General features: G+C 42.9%; 1 pseudogene; it reads left to right on the forward strand.

Annotated features, from left to right (window-relative positions):
• The first annotated feature begins 1,065 nt into the window (after positions 1-1,065).
• LOC123505563 lies at positions 1,066-20,958 on the forward strand (annotated as a pseudogene).
• The last annotated feature ends 1,509 nt before the right edge of the window (positions 20,959-22,467 follow it).

Here is a 22,467-nt window from a genome sequence, read left to right on the forward strand (position 1 = left end):
CTCTCTCTCTCTCTCTCTCTCTCTCTCTCTCTCTCTCTCTCTCTCTCTCTCTCTCTCTCTCTCTCTCTCTCTCTCTCTCTCTCTCTCTCTCTCTCTCTCTCTCTCTCTCTCTCTCTCTCTCTCTCTCTCTCTCTCTCTCTCTCTCTCTCTCTCTCTCTCTCTCTCTCTCTCTCTCTCTCTCTCTCTCTCTCTCTCTCTCTCTCTCTCTCTCTCTCTCTCTCTCTCTCTCTCTCTCTCTCTCTCTCTCTCTCTCTCTCTCTCTCTCTCTCTCTCTCTCTCTCTCTCTCTCTCTCTCTCTCTCTCTCTCTCTCTCTCTCTCTCTCTCTCTCTCTCTCTCTCTCTCTCTCTCTCTCTCTCTCTCTCTCTCTCTCTCTCTCTCTCTCTCTCTCTCTCTCTCTCTCTCTCTCTCTCTCTCTCTCTCTCTCTCTCTCTCTCTCTCTCTCTCTCTCTCTCTCTCTCTCTCTCTCTCTCTCTCTCTCTCTCTCTCTCTCTCTCTCTCTCTCTCTCTCTCTCTCTCTCTCTCTCTCTCTCTCTCTCTCTCTCTCTCTCTCTCTCTCTCTCTCTCTCTCTCTCTCTCTCTCTCTCTCTCTCTCTCTCTCTCTCTCTCTCTCTCTCTCTCTCTCTCTCTCTCTCTCTCTCTCTCTCTCTCTCTCTCTCTCTCTCTCTCTCTCTCTCTCTCTCTCTCTCTCTCTCTCTCTCTCTCTCTCTCTCTCTCTCTCTCTCTCTCTCTCTCTCTCTCTCTCTCTCTCTCTCTCTCTCTCTCTCTCTCTCTCTCTCTCTCTCTCTCTCTCTCTCTCTCTCTCTCTCTCTCTCTCTCTCTCTCTCTCTCTCTCTCTCTCTCTCTCTCTCTCTCTCTCTCTCTCTCTCTCTCTCTCTCTCTCTCTCTCTCTCTCTCTCTCTCTCTCTCTCTCTCTCTCTCTCTCACCAGGAGGAACGCTATGATAAAGAAAACTGTGAGATCGTAAAAAAATAAGGCACTTCAAAATCTTAACCATTTCTTTATTTTCCTATCTGAAGTAATAGATAAGAGAGAGAGAGAGAGAGAGAGAGAGAGAGAGAGAGAGAGAGAGAGAGATAGAGATGGGCTGAAGCAGTGTAAGTTTGGTCATTGAGGCATCAGTCAGCAGCATGTTGGGCAGGTTGGTGGTGGCGGTTGCGGTTGTGGTGGTGACAGGGGCAGCTGCTGAGTCGCTGCTTCATGAAGGTAAACACACACACACACACACACACACACACACACACACACACACACACACTTGGTTTTGTTTGTTGGCTTGTTATGTATTTTTCAGTGGTGGTGAACTGGTGCTAGTGTCATTGTTATTTATGAATGCTGTTCCTGATCTTCTCGTTATGGAAGCATCTTTGTTGTGTTTTCCAGTGGTGTTATCTTAGTTTTAGTGCATTTTTTTTTTTTTATTGATTCGTAATGATTTCTGTAGTTGTGTTATCATGGGTCCTAAGATTCTCCTTCCAAACAATCTTCCTCCTCCTCCTCCTCCTCCTCCTCCATTGCGCCCTTGATCTTTCTTGCCCAAAAATCATCCCAACTTTTAGGTAACTGAATTAATAAAAACACTTTATATTATTTCTTTTATATTCTCGATGATTATATATATATTTTTTTTTCATAAATTCCATAGATGTCTTTTAATAACACATTTCCTGTCTTCAAACGCGAAAGAAATATTTTGAAAATGTTTTGAGGACTTAGAAAATGTTAGATTCAATGGGAAAGCTGACTTAGAAATCGAACTGAGCGTAAAACGAACTGGGTCATGGATATTAAACTTGTGATGCAGGTTTCACTATATTACTATTGTTATTAATGTTATATTATTACTATCTATTATTATTATTATTATTATTATTATTATTATTATTACTACTACTACTACTACTACTACTACTACTACTACTACTACTACTACTACTATTACTTATTATTATTGTTGTTATTATTGCTAGTTATTATTATTATTATTATTGTTATTATTATTATTATCATCATCATTATTATTATTCTTGTTTCATCATTATCATCATTACCGTTATCATCACTAGAACACTTTCATGATTATTCACTCATATATTGATTTATGCCTTGTTTTTCTCATTTATTTACGTTTTTTTTTTAATTGGACCATTTCTTTCAACAGGCTCTAATAGAAGTTACTGGGGTGTTGAAGGTGAAGAGTGTTTTTATGATCACAGTGAAAGTTGAACACACTGTAATGGAAGTCAGTGGGGTTTTCAAGGGTCCCATTGCAATAGTATTAGAAAAAATGTAAATCGAATCCCCCATTAGAACCTGTTAAAATTGATCAAGATAAGTCACTGATTACTCATACATGTAATTAACCTTTCCCTTCTTATCTGTGAGTAAGGTTAAGGCTGTGATGAAGCATGGCGCAATCTTTATCAAATTATCACACACACACACACACACACACACACACACACACACTTAAGCAACATGACACCTTGCCCCTTTACTCATTGGGGTGGAGATAATGTGTAGATAGCAGGGTCTGTCCTCATGTCCAGTGTTACGCAATGGTTTGGTTAAGGCTTATATGTTATCCAACAAGAAAATGCTGACTCTCACACACACACACACACACACACACACACACACACACACACACACACACACACACACACACACACACACACACACACACACACACACACTCATAAATAGGGATGATAATTCAAAGAGGGGAAGGAATAAGAATAAGTAGAAACAGGAAGCTTCAATCTATCATACATTTTTTTTTCTTTTATGTAAGAGAAAAACTAGCCAAGGCAACAGAAACAGCTTAAAAAAAGTCCCATATATTGTTAGTTCCCATGCAGATTACAGTATGCATTATGTTCTTGGTGAATGGAGTGTCTTAATGGTGGATGGCTTTGACCGTGTGTTCAGGCTGGCTGGTTTGGCAAGCAAGGCAAGACTAAGTAAAGTAGGGCAGGGCAAGGCAAGGCAAGGCAAGGCAAGGCAAGGTAAGGCAAGGCAAGACAAGATGAAGAAAGGCAAGGCAAGGCAAGGCAAAGTGAGGAAAGACAGGGCAAGGTAAAGCAGGGCAAGGCAAGATGATGCAAGGCAATGTAAGACTAGACAAGATAGAGCAAGGTAATGTGAGGCAAGGCAGGGAAAAGCAAGGTAAGGCAAGAAAAGGCAAGGCTACGCTAATGTTGCTGGCTAATAGCTGGTCATTGCAATTTGCAGATGACGCCGATCACGTGAGGCGGGCGGCATGGAATCTGGGCGCTTTGTACCTCCCCCTGTCTGTGCCTCCCTCCAGTCCTGTGGGAGAGCCCTGAGGGAGATGGCCAAGGCCCTGGAGTCCAATGACTCCTCTACCATGTGGGCCAAGTACAGTGAGTGCCCTGGAGAGAGAGAGAGAGAGAGAGAGAGAGAGAGAGAGAGAGAGAGAGAGAGAGAGAGAGAGAGAGAGAGAGAGAGACCTTAACTGATCACTGAAAAATATGCATTAGGGAGGTGGACAGAATAGTGGTCAGAGAAAGAAGAAAGACTGAGAATACTGGTGAACTCTTGCATTAGGGAGGTGGACAGAATAGTGGTGAGAGAAAGTAGAAAGATTGAGAATACTGGTTGAACTCTTGCATTACGGAAGTGAACAGAATAGTGGTGAGAAAAAGTAGAAAGACTGAGAATACTGGTTGGTTAACTTTTGTATCTGGGAGGTGGACAGAAGAGTGTTTAAAGTAAAAAAAGTCAACTCACTAATGACTAGCTTTTACATATATACCTTTACAAAATTATGAGGCAAGAACAATTTAATACATCATCCATATTGATTGTAACTGAAGGAAAAACAATTCATCAGTTTAGATTACAATACCAATAGTTTCTTAATCTAACCCCTTTATCCCATCTCAAGAAGGCAAAAACAATTCCAGTGGTTGACTCATGGGGGAAGACAACAGATGGGCAGATTATGGGGAATCCATACACTGGCTTCTATGATGAGTGTGTCACCGCTGCCTCATCTGATGGAGGAATTAAGGGCAAGCACTGCAGGATCTATTCGTAAGAGTCTTTGGATTGTATTGTGGTGTGGTGTGGTGTGTTATGTTGGCTTGTGGTGTGTTGTGGTGTGTTACTGGTGTTGGGTTGGGTTGGATTGAGTTTGGTGTGTTGTGATGTATTGTGATGTGTTACTGGTGTTGGTGTTGGGTTGGGTTGGGTTGAGTTTGGTGTGTTGTGGTGTGTTACTGGTGTTGTATTGGGTTGTGTTGTGTTGTAGTGTTTTCTGTTGTTGGTAAATTAACTGCAAGATTATCACATTAAGAATCTTTTGTTACTTTTTTTTTGGGGTGTGTTGAAGAATATGGTTAAACTACAAAATTATCTCACAACAAACCATGTTCTGTTGTGTTTCTGATCAATTTAGTCAAAACACCACAAGCTTATCATGTGGGAGCCTTTTTGTTACTTAATGATGGAAGACTTGAGAGTAAACTATCACATATGAGCTTTTGTGTGGTGTGCTGGTGTGGTGTGGTGTGGTGTGGTGTGGTGTGGTGAGTTAGTTGGTCAACACTTTGGTCTGTGGTTTATGCAGCGTGGATGGAAGGTGGATGGTGATGTCTGTTTTGCATGGTTTATTTGTCCATGTATTCCATTATTTTTTTTAAAGATTACTATGTTTTTTTACTGGTAACATCATTACAGTCACAACTACTAACTTACCTTCATCACTCCTAACGTAACCTAACCTAACCATACCTCACGTTACCTCACATAACCCTACTTATCCCAACCCAACTCAACCTAACCCAACCCAACACATCCTAAACAGCTCACTAATCAAGAACAGTAAGGATGGCCGGAGCAGAGAAGGAGAGGCACACACATTACCAGACACAGATCCAGCCGCTGAGTACCTTGCCTTCCTCCGCCGACATGTTGGTAAGCCGGACCTGGCACTGCTGGGGAGCCTGGCACGGGAGCCTCGAAGCTGGTGTGCTTCCCCTCGCATTGCCGTACGGAGATGTGCAGTATGAAACGTGTATACCGGATGTGTGCACCACGGAGGAACTGCAGGTGGGATGTTGCGTTAATTTGATTCGATTACATTTTTTACATTTTTCACTTTTTTGTGTGTTTATTTTTCTTTGATTTTTTTTTTTTTTTTTTTTGTGATGTTTGGTTAGGTTAGGTTAAGTTTTTTTTTTCTTTTGCATGTTTTTTTTTCTTTCTTTGTTGCTTTTTGGTTTGTATTTAATGTTCATTTTATTTCTTCTACTATTTTCTTTTCTTTTATTTGTTTTCTCATTTATTATTTTGTTCACGCCAAGGAAGAGTTAAAGATGATGTGTGTGTGTGTGTGTGTGTGTGTGTGTGTGTGTGTGTGTGTGTGTGTGTGTTAGATTAGGTTGGATTAGATTAAGTACATATGAATTACTATATGTTCTTTTGTTCCTTTGCTGTTATTGTATTGATATTTGCTCTCTCTCTCTCTCTCTCTCTCTCTCTCTCTCTCTCTCTCTCTCTCTCTCTCTCTCTCTCTCTCTCTCTCTCTCTCTTTCTTGTCATTTCTTTATTGTTCTGGTGTTGATGTGTTATTGTTTTGCTTCACCAACAGGAAAGCCTCTTATTGGAGCTCTTGCCACGCGGCATCTACCCGACGGTGTTCTCGTGCTCTGTGCTGGAAGAAGAGGTAGAATTTACTGATGGGGATATTGGATTTATGTGAGTATCTCTCTCTCTCTCTCTCTCTCTCTCTCTCTCTCTCTCTCTCTCTCTCTCTCTCTCTCTCTCTCTCTCTCTCTCTCTCTCTCTCTCTCTCTCTCTCTCTCTCTCTCTCTCTCTGTATATATTTAGGACATGTTAATATGATAAATGTTTAAAGTAAAGCTTTTTTATGGTGACTAATGTAAAAGAAAATAGTATAATGCTGAAAGAATTAAAAGAAGAAAATATTGTATGACTGGAGTAATGTGTGTGTGTGTGCGTGTGTGTGTGTGTGTGTGTGTGTGTGTACGTAGTTCTATTGTACAGGGTTCGAGCGGGGTTCATAGTATCCTGTCTCCATATCTCCACTTATCTATTTTTTCTTTAAAGCTATGCACATTATGTACTGCATAACGTCATCATTTAAAGCATTCCACTTTTCCACTGGTCTGTGTGAAAAACTGTTGTTGTTTTTTCAAATATCCTTTTCACATTGCCTCTATTCCTAATCTTCTTTGCATGTCCTCTTGTCCTTCCACTTTCTTCTGTCACCAGCACCAGGTCTTGCTTGTCTATCTTTTTAATGCCATTAACTATTTTATATAATGTTATTGGGTCTCCTCTTTCTCTTCTATTTTGTACGGTTGGCAGTCCCATTTCCTTCAGCCTTTCTTCATATGTTAGATCCTTTAATTCTAGCACCATCTTTGTAGCTATCCTCTGGAACCATTCTAATCTACTTGTATCCTTTTTCAAGCTCGGCGACCACACCACTACTGCATATTCCAACTTGGGACGTATCATACTAGTTATAATTTCTTTCATCATATCTTTCTCCATGTATTGAAATGCCACCCTAATATCAGTCAACATTTTATACGTTGTTCCAAATATTTTACTTATGTGTTTTAGGGGGTCAGAGTTTCATGTACAACCACTCCCAGATGTTTTCCTCTTTAGTTTTCATTATTTGTTCCTCTCTCATCAAATAGTTCCATACTGGTCTTCGCTTGCTCTTTCCTAATTACACTACATGGCATTTCTTGGCATTGAATTCTAACTTCCACTTCTTACTCCACTCATAGATTTTGTCCTCATCTTCCTGCAGCAGCAAATAGTCTTCCGGGGTCTTAATTACTCTTAACAATTTTGCATCATCAGCAAAAAACAAATCTATATAACTGGATACTCCATACTGTATGTTGTCTATATATGCCTGGAACATAATGGGGGCTAACACTGATCCTTGTGGCACTCCACTTGTTACTCTACCCCAAGATGAGTATGTATCTCTGATCACAGTTCTCATCTCTCTATCCTTCAAGTAATCCCTTATCCAATCTGATATTTTCTCCTCAGTCCTCCTGTGTTCTCCAACTTCCAAAATAGTCTGCTGAGAGGACTTATCAAAAGCCTTTTTTATGTCTAGGTACACAGTGTCCAGCCATCCATCTCTGCTCTCCAGTCCACTACTACTCTTGAGTAGAAACTTAGTAAATTTGACACACATGATCTTCCTGTTCTGAACCCAAATTATCTGTTCGATATAACTTTTTTTTTCCAGATATTTAACCTATTTTTCTTCAATAACAATTTTACATGACTTTCCCACAACACGTGTAAGTGACACCGGTCTGTAATTTAATGACTCGGTTGACTTTCCTCCTTCGAGTATTGGGATTACGTTAGCTCTCTTCCATTCCAGTGGTACTCTCACTTCCTTTAATGAGCTTGTAACTATTTCCGAAATTAATTCTAAAAATTGATATATACATTCCTTTAGTGTCCAGCCTGACACACCATCTGGTCCCATCGCTATTCTGACATCCAAACTTTCTAGTAGTCTTCCAATTTCTTGTTTGTGCACTATGATTTCCTGCAAGCATGTACAAATGCAATGTCTTGTATAGTTCTGTAAAATCCTCTTCTTCAGTGAAAACAGTCTTGAAGCTCTTATTCATTATTTCACTCATTTCTTCTATTGTTTGGTATGTCTTCCCTTCTTTAACTATTTTTCTATCGTTCCCTTATTCTTCATCTTACCATTGATATAGTTGTCGAAAAGCTTGGGTTCATCTTCACTTTTTCACATCTCATATTTCTCAGTTTCTTTCTCCTCTCTTGTTATTCTAACATATTCATTTCTAGCATCTTTATATTGGTGTCAGAGATCTGGGTTTTTTTTTTTTTCTTCCAAGGTTTATCTTTTTCCCTCTTAGCCTCTACACATCAGGCATGTATACTCTTCTTTACTCTATAGATTGGTACGTATTTCCTCTCACCCTCGTTATACTTCTGTAGGAATAATTCATATTTCCCATGTACTGTCTTTCCGTTCATAATTCCATTCTGTGCCACTATGAAATTGTTTTAGCTTTTCAAGATTTGCTCTTCCACAATTTAATCTCTCCGTATGTAGTCCACCCAATATCTTAGCACTTCCCATTCCTGTATTTCTATATCTAATGTTACATGGTCACTTCTTCCCGATGGACTCTGAAGTCTCCTATTAATAGTACTTTTCCATCTCTTCTTATCATATTATCCAAGCACTTAATCACCTCTCGTTGCATTTCCTTATGTTCTTTTGTTCTCCATGTCTTAGGTGGTACATACAGGATTGTGATTCTTCTTTTTTTTAATTCTTAAGTCTTGATTGTTACTCCCATTACTTCCGCCATGCCATCTCCATAGTGCCCTTCCTTCTCACATATATCATCACAAACCATTATTAACACTCCTCCACCACCTTTTCCTTTTCTGTCTCTTCTCCACCTTTTATATCCCTCTTCCTTAAAGCTAACATGGACCTCCTCCTTTACCTTTGTTTCTACATGCACATTACATCCGGTGTGTGTGTATGTGTGTGTGTGTGTGTGTGTGTGTGTGTGTGTGTGTGTGTGTGTGTGTGTGTGTGTGTGTGTGTGTGTGTGTGTGTGTGTGTGTGTGTGTAAAACACCACGGTTACTTGCTGGTCATCTAGCCAGCCTTTTCCATTGCGGAAATAGCTCAGAGTTCATAGACTGATCTTCGGGTAGGACTGAGACCACGTCACACACCAGCACAGTGAGGCCACAACCCCTGGAATTGCATCCCGTACCTACTTGTTGCTATTTGTGTGTGTGCATGTGTATGTGTATGTGTATGTGTGCGTGTGTGTGTGTGTGTGTGTGGGTGGGCGGGTAAACAATGCAGTGTAACCTTCCCCTCACTTCCTCATTCCTTTTCCCTCCCTCCCTCAGAGCTTTGGTGAGCTTCCTGCTTGGCCTGGTAGTCTGTGCCTCAGTGGTGGACATCTACCTGCACTACACCGACAACCAACTCCTGGCTAAGGGTACACACTGATGGGATTAGCATATATTCCAACAAAACGATGATGAAATGGTGATGGGTTCTACTATGAATTCAGATTTAAGAATCATCCTTAAATAATGTGTTAGGATCCAGTGTTGTGTTGCCTGTACACCTGAGGGTGTACAGGCACGTAGCAAGTGTGGCTCAGACAGTCACACTCGAAGTGCAGTCACAGCTACACTGCAGCTCACCCACTAACATGTCAGATTAGATTAACGCTTTCACATTATTACCAGGAGGAACATTGTTGACGACTTGGCTGTGGGAGAGCAAAACCTTAAAGTATATCTTAGACTGTGCCATTTGCTACCTCCACTGAACTATGTGTACAGAACTCTCAGCCTCTCTGTCCTCCCTGAAACAAGTGAAAACCAAAAGGGTAAAAATTAAGTAAATTTTAATGATATAAAAATTAACAAAAATATACTTCCTCTTCTATTGTTGGCAATGCCCTGACATGAACAAATACCGCTGTGAACACTCTAGTCACCTACCCGTCCTAACACTAACCTAACTAACCTGGCACATGACCTATGAGGGGACTAGGAACAATGGAAACCACTCAAATGGCGATCTGGACGTGGGTTGCCCCTCTACCTCCGCTTCCTCACACACTCTTTCTCTCTCTCTCTCTCTCTCTCTCTCTCTCTCTCTCTCTCTCTCTCTCTCTCTCTCTCTCTCTCTCTCTCTCTCTCTCTCTCTCTTGTGGTCTCTAAAATCAGCAGCACACGTGGAAGGGGGAGGGGGTGTATTAGACAGGCAAGGGATGGGGTCCCTGCAACAGTGAGGACAGATACAGGTTAGATACCAGGTCTAAGGGTTCCAAGTGGTGTATATAGGGTCACAAAGAACACTGGGGCTGTCTTACCTCCGTACGTGTCCAGCGCGAGTAAGAAGGGTGAGCTAACCCACGCGCCAGTATTTATGACCTCCGTGACGTCACCAGTGTATATACGTGTAGTCACTATTTGTGTCAATCGTTCCTCACAACTGATATTTTCTACTCAAAAAATAACAATATACTACTCACCTTTATGTTACTATTTTTCACTCCCTCACCTGGTGCACTGCCTAACAGGTGTGCTTCGTTACCTGCTGGTGTTCTCAGCTTACACCAACCTGGCCAAGATACTCCAGGTGAACCCCAAGGCCACTCCAGGAAACATCACCTGCCTGCATGCAATGAGGTGAATGTAAAACCATTAAAAATCTTGTTAACTTCCCTTAGAACCTATTAAACTACACTAAAGTCATGAAAACATCCTTAAAATCCCCCCAAAAAACATCCACTAGAATCCTTTAAACTCTTCCTTCTCTCTTTGTTTCAGAACACTTTCAATGGTGTGGGTGATTTGGTGCCACCAGCAGACCATACCGATTTTAAACATGGCTAATATACTACTGCTCTTAGGGGTGAGAACTGTGTGTGTAAATTGCTTCGGAAACTGAATGACCATACAGTGTTTTTACCCTTTTTCCTCTCTTGCTGCCTTCCCCTCTATTCCTCTTCCTCCCCTCACCATTCACCACTACCACTTTCCTGACAGAGCTACCGGAACATCCTGGCCCAGACAATTATGAATGGCTTTCCCAGTGTGGACACTTTCTTCTTCCTGAGTGGGCTGCTTGTGGCCTACAGTGTGCTGAGGCAGGCCAAGAAGACCAACACCTTCAATATGCCTCTCTTCTATGTACACAGATTCATGCGGTGAGAGACAAAGGGTGTGTGGGTGGGTGGGTGTGTATCTTCCTATCTTCCTTCCAGTCTCACAATTACTGAGCCTTTCTTTAAACACACACCATCACAACACTTTTCTTTGTTGTTAAGCTTGCTGGGACCATCACAATGCAAGCAGAAAAAAGGAAAATGATAAAATGATGTCCCGGTGTTGAAAGTGATGGATAGGGGAGTGTGGGGAGATACATCTGCTCAACCTTTGTCTTATTCTTAGTCCGGAGTCACACATTTACGTATCAAAGCACGCATGGTCACATATGAAGCGAAATCACTACTTGGCAACCGGCTACATAAGTGCAACGTAAAATGTATCATGCTGCGTGATAATGTACGTAGGGAGCATATCAGGGCTGCGTTTGAGACGGCGCACCGGCATGTGCCGGCGTACCGAGACTCCCGGATCGTCTTTTCAAACGCTTTTGGGAGCTTCCTCTGTAAAATAAACAAACCCGCTTCGTTGCTATGGTAACGCGTCCCTGGCGGCCAAAGCATCATGAGCTGTGATGGATCTCCAGCAAATATTTCATCCATGACTGCGAAATATTGCCACTGCTTCAAAGCACCTCTCCCACTCAAGTACTTGTAAAGTACTTCCCAGTGTATCTGTGGGTGTGACGGAGAACCAAGTCATAGTCTAGTCCCTGGAAAGGGCACGAAGGGCACTGGAAACATGTTGTTTGGGCCGCCATGTTTGTTAATGACGTCACCGCAGCACCACCTCTCGGGAGCGAGCGTCCCAAAGAATCCCGGCACGGCAACTCGCTACCTCTCACCGGCGTTTGAGAGGATACGTCTCGCGCCGGCACGTGCCGGTGCGCCGTCTCAAACGTCATGCCCAAGGACACCAAGAGACAGAGGAATGGCTCAGGCACTTCCTTGATGAGATTCAATAGCATGACCTATGATGAGGACAATGACGACAAGGATGAGGCAGCAGGCAGACATGGCAATCAGCAACACGGCGTGAGTTTGTGGCTTGCTGTGCAGAACTCAGGCCTTTTGTACCTGTTACATGGTGAGGGTTGGTGACTGCACACTGTGCAACAATATTTGAAGAGTTATGCCATATGTACATATGGGTTGCATGGTTTGCTGCTCAAATCATGTGTGGGCGTGGCCTTTATATGTTGGTCATTCTGGTTACTACTACATGACTATAGCATAGTGCATAGATGTACCTCGTATACAACATCGTTGTGCTGACCGCGCAACCATTATGTACATTGCCACAACCCACATACACGGTCCATCACCACATATGGACAAAAAAAAAAACGCGTACGTGAGCATACGTGGGCTTGATATGTGAATGTGTGACTCTGGTTTTACTGTCAACAACAGCATTGCATCATGAGGGTGTGTGAGCTGCCATCCATGACTATTGACCATTCCGTGTCGCCTCTCGCGGGAGCAGATCAAGGCTGTGGCTCCTGAGTACACTGTCATGCTCCCACTTCATCAATAGTTTTTTTTTGTTTACTTCTTTGTTTATTTATTTTGCAGACACTGTAGAGCCTCATTCGTGGTGTATGTAGAATTTTATCTTTTTTTTCTTATTATTTATTTGGAGGCTTTAAGAATCCCAAAGCCTTACCAGCCAAGGCCCTGCGCCATGTAGCCCCACCAGGGTGTCAAGACTGATATCTCCACCCAAGTCACTGCCAGCATTGAAGCATGAACCTTGCACCTGTCAGACCAGGCCATCCATTCCCACACTCACACACTCACACACTCACACACTCACACATTCACCCACTGACTATCCTTAATGTTTTACAAAGAAAAAATTTAAGAATTTACTAAAATCTTCTATTCTCAATTCAAAAATATGAAAAATGTCTCACTCCGAGGTTTTTTTGGGGGATAGGAGATTATGAACTACTATTACTACTGCTATTGCGATTGCCATTTCTACTACTACTACTACTACTACTACTACTACTACTACTACTACTACTACTACTAGTGCTACTACTACTACAACACCCTTGCTACAGTGCTTAGATTGGTGCAACACCCCTTTCTCATCCTTACAACACCTCTCATTACATTTTAAATATCACTGGCAACACCTCGCCACTTATTTCCTCCCTATCTGACAGACTGCTCCCTCCGATTGGCCTGACGGTGGGCCTGTATGCCACTGTGATGCGGTTTTGGGTGACTGGACCCTTGAAGTTCGTTTGGGACATAGCATTCTACCCCAACTGTCGGAACTACTGGTGGAGGGACGTACTTTTCCTGGACAATTTTTACTTTGGTGATCCAGTGGTGAGTGGTGAGATATGAGGAGGTGGTGGTGATGGTGGTGGTTGTAGAGGAGAGGAGTTGATGAGAGAGGAAAAGAGAAGATGCAGACTGTTAGTTGGCAGAGTGGGAAGAGAAACATAGAGAGGCTTAAGACAATCTGGCATGGAGGTCTTCATTCCAGACACAAAAGAAGAAAAGGTGTGAGTGTTTTAGTGTTTAACATAGTACAGGAGTAGTAGTAAAGTTGTGAGTATTGGGTACTAGTAGTGTTGTGTTTTGGCAGTGTGTGGGGCAGGCGTGGTACCTGGGGACTGACATGCAGCTGTACCTGGTGGCTCCACTTATCATCCTCCCTCTTTACTTCTCCAAAAAGTTCGGTGAGTGTCTCCCTCCTGTTGTGTTGTGATGCGATTATTAGCTGTAGAGCGCAAGTGTGGTGACTGACTCTTTCACCTAGGGACCGATGGAGCTAAAAGTATGAATTTGGTGTGTATTTACCTAGTTATATTTGCCTATATCTGGTAGCCCGGTACCGCTTCTCGGACACTCTTGGCTCCACTTCTAGATCGTATCAATATCTTTCTGCAATTCCCTACGTTCTTCGATGTTCCTTACTACTCTCAAAAGTTTCGCATCATCCGCAAACAAATTTATGTAACTACTCAGATCCTTTTGCATATCGTTAATATATACTTGGACGTTGAAACCTAATGAGTGGTAGCACTGAACCCTGTGTTACGCTACTAGTGACTTTTCTCCAAGTAGATGAGCTGCCCCTTATCATTATCATTTCCCTGTCTGTCAGGTTGTCTGTCATCCATTTTAAGATATTTCTCTGTATTCCACCAGTGTGTTCTGTTTGTCATGGGAATCGTCTATGTGGTACTCTATTGAAGGCCTTTTTAATGTCCAAATACACTGTGTCAACCCATCCATCTCTCGCTTGTACTTCATCTATTATTATTCTTGTATAAAAGCTCAGTAAATTTGTTAGGCATGATCTTCCTTTTCTGAAACGGAATTGAAAGTTATTTGTTATTTAATTTTCCTCCAGATATTTTAACCATTTTTCTTTAATTACAATTTCACAGATCTTTCCCACAACACTAGTCAGTGACACTGGTCTATAATCTAGGGGCCCGGTATTTTTTTTCTCCTTTATATATTGGAACTATATTTGCTCTTTTCCACTCCCTTGGTACCTTCCCTTCCATCAGAGAGATGTTGATCACATTCCACATTGGTTCCACCAGCTGTTCTCTACATTCTGTCAGTGTCCATCCTGACACTCCATCTGGCCCCATTGGCCTCCTCACGTCCACCCCTTCCAGCAGTTTACTGATTTTTTGCTTATGGACCACAATGTTTCTTAATCTTTCTTGTGTTGCTTGGTTGGTTGGTTCTATGAAATCTCCCTCTTCATTAAATACCGATTAGAAGCTCTCATTCAAGGGTTCACTAATTTATTCTGTTGTTTCATAATTCTTGTTTTCCTTAGTTAACTTAGTGGTGGTCTCTTTGTCATTTTTCCTTTTATATACTTATAAAAAAGCTTAGGTTCCTCTTCACATCCCATCACTACATCTTTTCAAAATTACTCGCCTCTTGTAATGAGGGGGCTTTTAAGGAAAACATTTAATTATGAAACTTACAATATTTTATTTTTATTTTTGGTAAAATTATGTTATGGTCCACAGGCAAGGCGTGGCTGTTCCTGCTGACTGCTGCGTCTGCCATTATTCCTGCTGCAATCATTTACCAATACGACCTTCCTCCTACATCTCTCAGTAATCCTTTAGTCACGTAAGTGTGTGTAATTCACCTCGGTCGTCTGCTGGTCACCTAGCCAGTCTTCCCCATTACGGAGCGAGCTCAGAGCTCATAGACCTATCTTCGGGTAGGACTGAGACCACAACACACTCCACACACCGGGACAGCGAGGCCACAACCCCTCCAGTTACATCCCGTACCCATTTACTGCTAGGTGAACAGGGGCGACACACTACGTGTGTGTGTGTGTGTGTGTGTGTGTGTGTGTGTGTGTGTGTGTGTGTGTGTGTGTGTGTGTGTGTGTGTGCTCATTTACTCAGTTGTACATTACATGGTTCGAGCAAAGTTTATAATGTCCATTCTCCATATCTGTATTCATCCAAGTTTTTCTTTAAATACATGTATATGTTAGTTGCTGTAATGATCTCCACATTCAAGCTATTCTAATTTTCTAAATATCTACAGTACTATTATGGAAAACAATACTTCTTGATGTCCCTTAAGCACCGACTCTTCCCTATCTTTGAATGTCCTCTGGTGTATTTACTTCCACCTTCTTTCAGCAACACCAAATCATGTATGAGTTAGGATGAGATGTACTTTTCACCAGCAGGCACTCACTCATTCCGTGTCTCTTGCAGGTCGGAAATGAGCGGTAACTACTTTGACATGATTTATGCCCCGCCCTGGTCACGTGCTAGCCCATGGTTGGCTGGTGTGTGGCTGGCTTACATTATCTACAAACAAGGCAACACCAGATACAAGATGAATGCTGTGAGTCATGTGTGTGTGGTGTGTGGTAGTTTGTCTGTGCTGCCCATGTGGAATTACAAGCCTGGTATATACATGTAAACTACTGCTACTGATTCTATTACTCTTATTGTTACTCCTACTGCTAATATTACTTTCCAACTTGGGTGAACAGTGTTAAGACTGATGTGTGGTGCTGTGTGGTGTTTGGTTTTTATGTTCCCCCTCATGTTTGTTATGTGGTGGTGTGATGTGGTGGGGATTCTGGGTGTTTATATGATTCTGGTTACAGCATAACCTGTCGTAACCTAACCCAGCCCAAACAAATCCAAACTAACCCAACCTAACCTGCCCTGACCCCATAGCTGACAGTGTGTGTGGGTTGGACGGTGGCTGCAGTGACGGGGCTGCTGGTGGTGTTTGGCATGTTCAGCTACAACAGGGTGATAGTGCCCATGCCATATGAGGTGATGACACAGGTGGTGTATGGCGGCGGGCACCGGCTGGCCTGGGGCGCGGTGCTGGCGTGGGTGGTGTTTGCTTGTCACAATGGCTATGGAGGTGAGTGGAGTGGGTTATAGCAAAGCGCTGTCAGTTTGCTTCAGTCTGAACTTCTGTCAAACGAGGAACAAAACATACCATACAATTGAAATACATAATAAATGTTAATGATAACAACAAATAATGATAAAAGAAAATGAACATAAACTGGGACACTTTCTTATGCTCATGACGCGCTGGTAATGCTCTTCTCTATACACTTCTTGATTGTATTTTTGGTGATATCTTTCATGACTTTGTAGTTAGTGTATGTCTTCAATGTGTTATCTACATTAGTTATAAGAATTTCTTGATTTATGCGTGTTTAGAATATGCAATTTCTGGAATAACGTGAGGAAAAGTCTTTTTTTTTTTTTTTTTTTGCATTATGCAGATTATTTAGAATAACATGATTTCAGGAAAATCAAGTTGCACGGCTGGAACACTAAGAAAAAAATACAATGGTGCCTCGCACTAACAGACACTTCGAGGGTGAGGGTTGTCCGTTACAGCGAATTGTGCATTACTAAGAGTGGATTGTCTTAAACACTCTCTTTGCGGTAGTCTGTCCTCTTAAAATAAAGGAAATATTTTTTTTTATAATTTAATCCATCTTATTCTACACTCAATGTCAAAATAAAAGAGTGCATTACTATTCAAGAAGTGTTCAGTAATAAAACTTTGTTTTACCAAGAATATTAGAATTAGAAATATAGCTTCCAATTTAGTGTAATGGCCAATTCCCATGTGGTCCAGTGGTATCCTTAACAAACATTTAGTGACTGCCTGAAGGACATTGCTGAGGTGGCAAAGGAAGGGAGGAACACAAATTAAGGGACTGTTTCCGCACTATTGCCACCTCCCCATATGTTACGGGCCTCCCTTAATTCTGTCTAATGTCACACCACCTTCTCACCCTTTATCCCTGTCTTTCTTCCTTTGCATTTATCTTCTATATGAATTGGTGCGTTTTCGAAATTACTTCTGAAATCTTTCTAATTTATAACATTGTTCCACATCGTCGTTTCAAAATTAAGGCATGTTTTCTATAGAAAAGTGTTCCCTTATTTTAGGCATATGGCATTTTAGCAGGGAAGTGCTACACTGCTGAGATACCTCAAAGGCCCGCACCTTATGCAGTCTTGCTGTAGAGTATTGTGCTGCTGTAAACTCGCCTTATAGCCACACTCGCAGCCAATCTAAAGCAGTAATCTGCAACGTGAACAAGTGCTTCTGGAAGAGAGAGTGAGAGAGATCAGGTGGCGGTGATGTTTAGTTTACATAGCGACGCTTTCGTCACCACTCACCACCACTTTCACCGTGCTGATGCTCATGTCATTTACAAGAAGGAAAGCTAGTCCACTTCTCATTAAATCACCCTCACTCAAAAGAAGAAAGAAATGAAATTGTAAACTTCCAAAGACTGGAAAATGACAGAAATCAAGTGATTGAAAAGTTTTAGGTTGCATTTGTCTGTCGTCTGGATATTTAAAGTCAGTCATGGCGCTCTCTCTCTCTCTCTCTCTCTCTCTCTCTCTCTCTCTCTCTCTCTCTCTCTCTCTCTCTCTCTCTCTCCCAGCAAACGGAAATACATAACAAGCATTTCATTTCGGCAGGCCGTGGGTCCAACCAGCCAGGGACCACAAATCACCATCAATGTCACTTTGATGACCACCACAGGCAAGCAGTTGTCTCTCTCAACCTAATTACAAGTTTCGTAAATCGTATACGAACAAAGAGAGTTACAGTTGGATTTGGCATGTCTTTATTGACATGTTAATCGTGTCATATGTGTATTCATTCGCACTGGCACTCGGTAGGGGGGGGAAGAAAGCTGCCATAACGGCCCCCCAAAATCAATTGGTTAGGATGGGCTAGTCCATCGATCGAAATTAGTTACTGCGATGTCCGATATCGCGAGGCACCTCTGTATTCCCAGGATGCTTTGCTGCTCTGTCAAGTCTCTAGAGTTAAAAGATACCGCGAGATGTTTGTTTGTGCCACCATATTTGTCATCACAACTGATCACAGCACAAAATAGCTGTTTCACCTCCAGGACAGCTAGTGATGCATGATGAATGTCTTCTGGAAATTCAGTGTATGCCTTAATGCTGTAAGTTAGACACCATTACTGTAGCAATGGTGAGCGTGGGATCGGGCAGACGTCGACCGGTAGGTTCAAATCACACCACGTATCACCTGGATACTTTGCCATTTTTCGAGTGGTTTAAAGTTACCCACATGTCACCAGGATACCCAGGCTTGGGTGATGATATCAGCCCTAATATGGGTACCACTATAGATAAAATTGCCTGCGCCACTAATGGGTGGAAGCTGCACATTGCTTCCTATATTCTTTAAGTTAACCTACAGGCGTTATAGGCTACACCATAAAAAGAAAAAAGAAATTGTTCATTCCAGCTGAGAAGAGCACCCAAAGCATTTAGTGTAGGATATGTGCAGCAGGGACCCAGGGTACGTCGCTCTCAGACAGACGGGCACACAGAGTGTTAATTACGGGCACAGAGTCACAGGGTGGCCACTTGGTAGCAGAAACAAAGGACGGCAGCCACAAAGAGCTTGTCCACTCCCATCCTCAGCTCACTACAGAGCACAGCCCCTCCAAGTTGTCTTCAGGCACAAAACAGCTGGTCCTTCAGCACACTCAACAGACGTTGGGCTAGACGGGACACAGCTAGGAGGACAGACAGTATGTCTTCCAGGCTGGCGGCGGTGCCCCCTCTCACTTCCTGCTCCTGGGGCTGCCCAAGACACACTCTGACTCTACTGACTTGCCAGGACAAAGGGCATCCTTTCGACCTCACGTCATTCGTCTGATGTCACCCGCATCCCTTATTGTCACTTCCATCTCCCCTCTCATTACAATATATATATATATATATATATATATATATATATATATATATATATATATATATATATATATATATATATATATATATATATACAGTGGAACCTCCGAGAGTGTTTAGTTTAGTTTTATAATCATGTTTACTTTGCGTTTTTTTACATTGTGCAATGCCTTCAGGAATGTATCTCTCGCGTAATTCAAGAAATTGTATGTCTTTATGTCCAAGATTGTGGCTTTGTGGCACTGTGGCACTAGCTAAAGTAAGTGAAGGATTACACAGGCTGGCTTCAACTTACCAATGCCCAAATGCCCATCTCTTTGTGTTACCTTCCTTTAATTCTTTTTGTGTCATGTTTCATCTTGGTCTATTTTTTCTTTTTTTTTGTCGTTTCTCATCTCTTTGTTTCTTCTCGATCTTTTACTGTGTTTTCTCATCTTCTTGACCATGTTTTAATTTTTTCCGCAGGTGTGGTGAATGAGTTCCTGTCTCACCCGGTGTGGCAGCCAATCAGTCGCCTCACCTACACCACCTATCTGCTGGCGTTGCCACTGCAGAGCGTACTCCATTACAACACAACTCAGGCGGCGCATACTACTTCACACACCTCAACACGGTAACTTTGCACACACACGTACACACCACGTAGTTTAAGAAGTAGTTAGCACACTCAGCTCACCATTGAGAAGGCCTGGGTTCGAATTCCGGATACGGCGAGTCAAATGGGTGAGCCTGTTAATTAATGTGTAGCCCTTGTTCACCTAGCGGCAAGTAGGTACGCGATGTAATTCGAGGTGTTGTGGCCTCGCTTTTCCGGTGTGTGGAGTGTGGTATGTTCTCAGTCCTTCCCGAAGATCAGTTTAGGAGCTGTAGCTCGCTCCATAATGGTGAAGGGTGGCTGAGTGACCATCAGGCAACCGTGCATACCACACACACACACACACACACACACACACACACACACACACACACACACACACACTGTATATGAGAGAGGGGAGGGACAACAGTGGTGGAAAGTGACTTCCACACTATTCCCTAAGGAATTTTTAAAATTTTGGGAGAGTCAGATCAGGTGAAGTATGGGAAAGGCATTTAGAGGCAACTAGAGGTCAGGAATGTGCCTGAGCAACACTATCGTCTATATTAACATTATTTTCACAGCACTGACTAATAGCATTACACCGTCCTCACCTGGCGTCACTGTTGCCCCTCAGCTCATCTCCACGGTGGGGGCGGTGGTGGTGACGCTGCCGCTGGCCCTGCTGCTGTCCCTGCTGACTGAGTCCCCTGTGGTGGGCCTGGAGCGACTGCTGCTGAGGCCCAGTGAGTGTTTGTCTGTTTGTTGGTGTTTGGATGAGAACATGACATAAGCCCACGTTTTAGGGGCACTTTGTTGTTCATTTGTTGGCTGACACAAGCCTCTACTGACCACACCGCCCACAGACCACAACACACCGCGGCGTGCGCCACCCAGTGAAGGGAAGGCTGTCCCACCACCCCCTGCCACCCCTGCCACCCCTGATGGTGACAGTGCAGAGGCAGGCACCACCACCAAGACCAGCACCACCACCACCCCACCAATGGAGTTGGCTTCTCTAACCCTGTCTTTACTGTGGAGAAGGCGGCCAAGGCAAGCTGAGATAGTAGTAGTACTACTATTACTACTACTAGTAGTAGTAGCACTACTTCTAGTAGTAGTAGTGCTACTGGTACTACTGATAGCACTGTTATAGCCATCTAAATCCTTTCCGGTGGCTGGGTGGGGGACTGGCCAGCCAGCCACAGGGAGTCCCCACAGTGGTTGTGAAATGTTGTTCATGTTGTTAAGTTGTAACTCAATCTGTTCTGCTTGCTAAGTGTTACAATGAGGCTGTACATATTGATGGGAAAACAATTACTGAGGTCAAGAGAGAGTGCGTCTCAAACTGTCCTGTGGGCTCAGCTGTGATGCACGTCATGAAAAATACTATTTATTCTCACTGTGACTTTATTTCCACACCGCCTGAGTTATCATCAGTCTTGACGCATTGTCACTGAATAACAATTATAACAATGATATGGTAATGACACACACACACACACACACACACACACACACACACACACACACACACACACACACAGAGAGAGAGAGAGAGAGAGAGAGAGAGAGAGAGAGAGAGAGAGAGAGAGAGAGAGAGAGAGAGAGAGAGAGAGAGAGAGAGAGAGAGAGAGAGAGAGAGAGAGAGAGAGAGAGAGAGAGTTGGTGAATGGAGAAACAAGAGCAGAATTGAGAGATTAACAAGTTTGAATGATGCTAAGCTATTTAAAGGACAAACAAAGTTAGTGAGAATGATAAGTGGTAATACTGACAACTTGCTAGTGCTGCTGTTACTGCTCCTGCTGCTGCTACTAACCTGTAAATTAAGCGAGGAGACCCCTTTAGGCAGCCTACTATTTAAACTCATGCTGTAGCGACATATAGGGGGCTTATTTCCAGTCGTCTAGGCCCATCCTCGTAAGACGATCTCATTTAAGAGGGAGGTTTTAAGATGTTTATCTCTTTCCTTTGGCTACCTCTCTCAGACCTACATGGTAACTGGCATTCTAAGTGAGCCTTTTTATTTTTCTTGGCCAGCTTTCCCCTCTTACATAAGTAAAAAATGTAAGTATGACAATGTTGCAGCAATCTGAGCCACTAAACAGGGTGGAAGCAGTAGTGAGCAGTCTAAGGCACGGAGGCTACCAGTGGTGTCGTGCATACGGATGGTGAATCAGCTTCCCACAGAGCCAATCTCAGCGTCAAGGACACAGACACAAAGACTTGCTGGCGTTGTTACAAAATAATATTTTCCCAAAATGCACTTCACCATGACACACCTGCACTTCACGGCACCTACACTCAAACACTAAATTTCCTAAGTCAGCATATCCAGTGCCACACATTTCCAGTGGCACATCCCTTTTCAACCAAGTCAGCGTCTCACTGGAGTGGGTCAAGTTGACCTCTGTTCCCCCAGACGCCCTAACCTAATCCTAACTTGAGACCTTTGGTAAATTATAGGTAATTCACCAGCACTGGAACCTCTGGTGAGAGGAAAGGTATCGGCTCGGTAACTCATCAGAACGTAAATGTGGCTGGTATGGGAGGCAGACCTTTTTTTGTTACGGCCCATAGCGCCTGTAGGCATACTTGAAGAGTCTATGTGGGAAGCGCTGTTCAGCTTCCGCCCATAAGTGGCGCAGGCAAATTTATTTATAGTGGTACCTATATTAAGGCCCATATCACCACCCAAGCGAATCTGGTATAACCACCTAGAGCCTGGATATCATGGCGATATGTAGGTAATTTAAAACCACTCGACAAGTGGCATAGCTTCAAAGCGGTATGTGACGGGATTCAAACCTACGTGTGGACGTTCGCCCGATCCCACGTTCACCATCTTACCTACTACGCCACCGCTAATGGCAGACCGGTGTTCAGGTTCCTGCCATCTTGAGGAGGAACC

Source organism: Portunus trituberculatus, chromosome 1, assembly GCF_017591435.1.
Source record: "Portunus trituberculatus isolate SZX2019 chromosome 1, ASM1759143v1, whole genome shotgun sequence".
Taxonomy (NCBI): Eukaryota; Metazoa; Arthropoda; class Malacostraca; order Decapoda; family Portunidae; genus Portunus; species Portunus trituberculatus.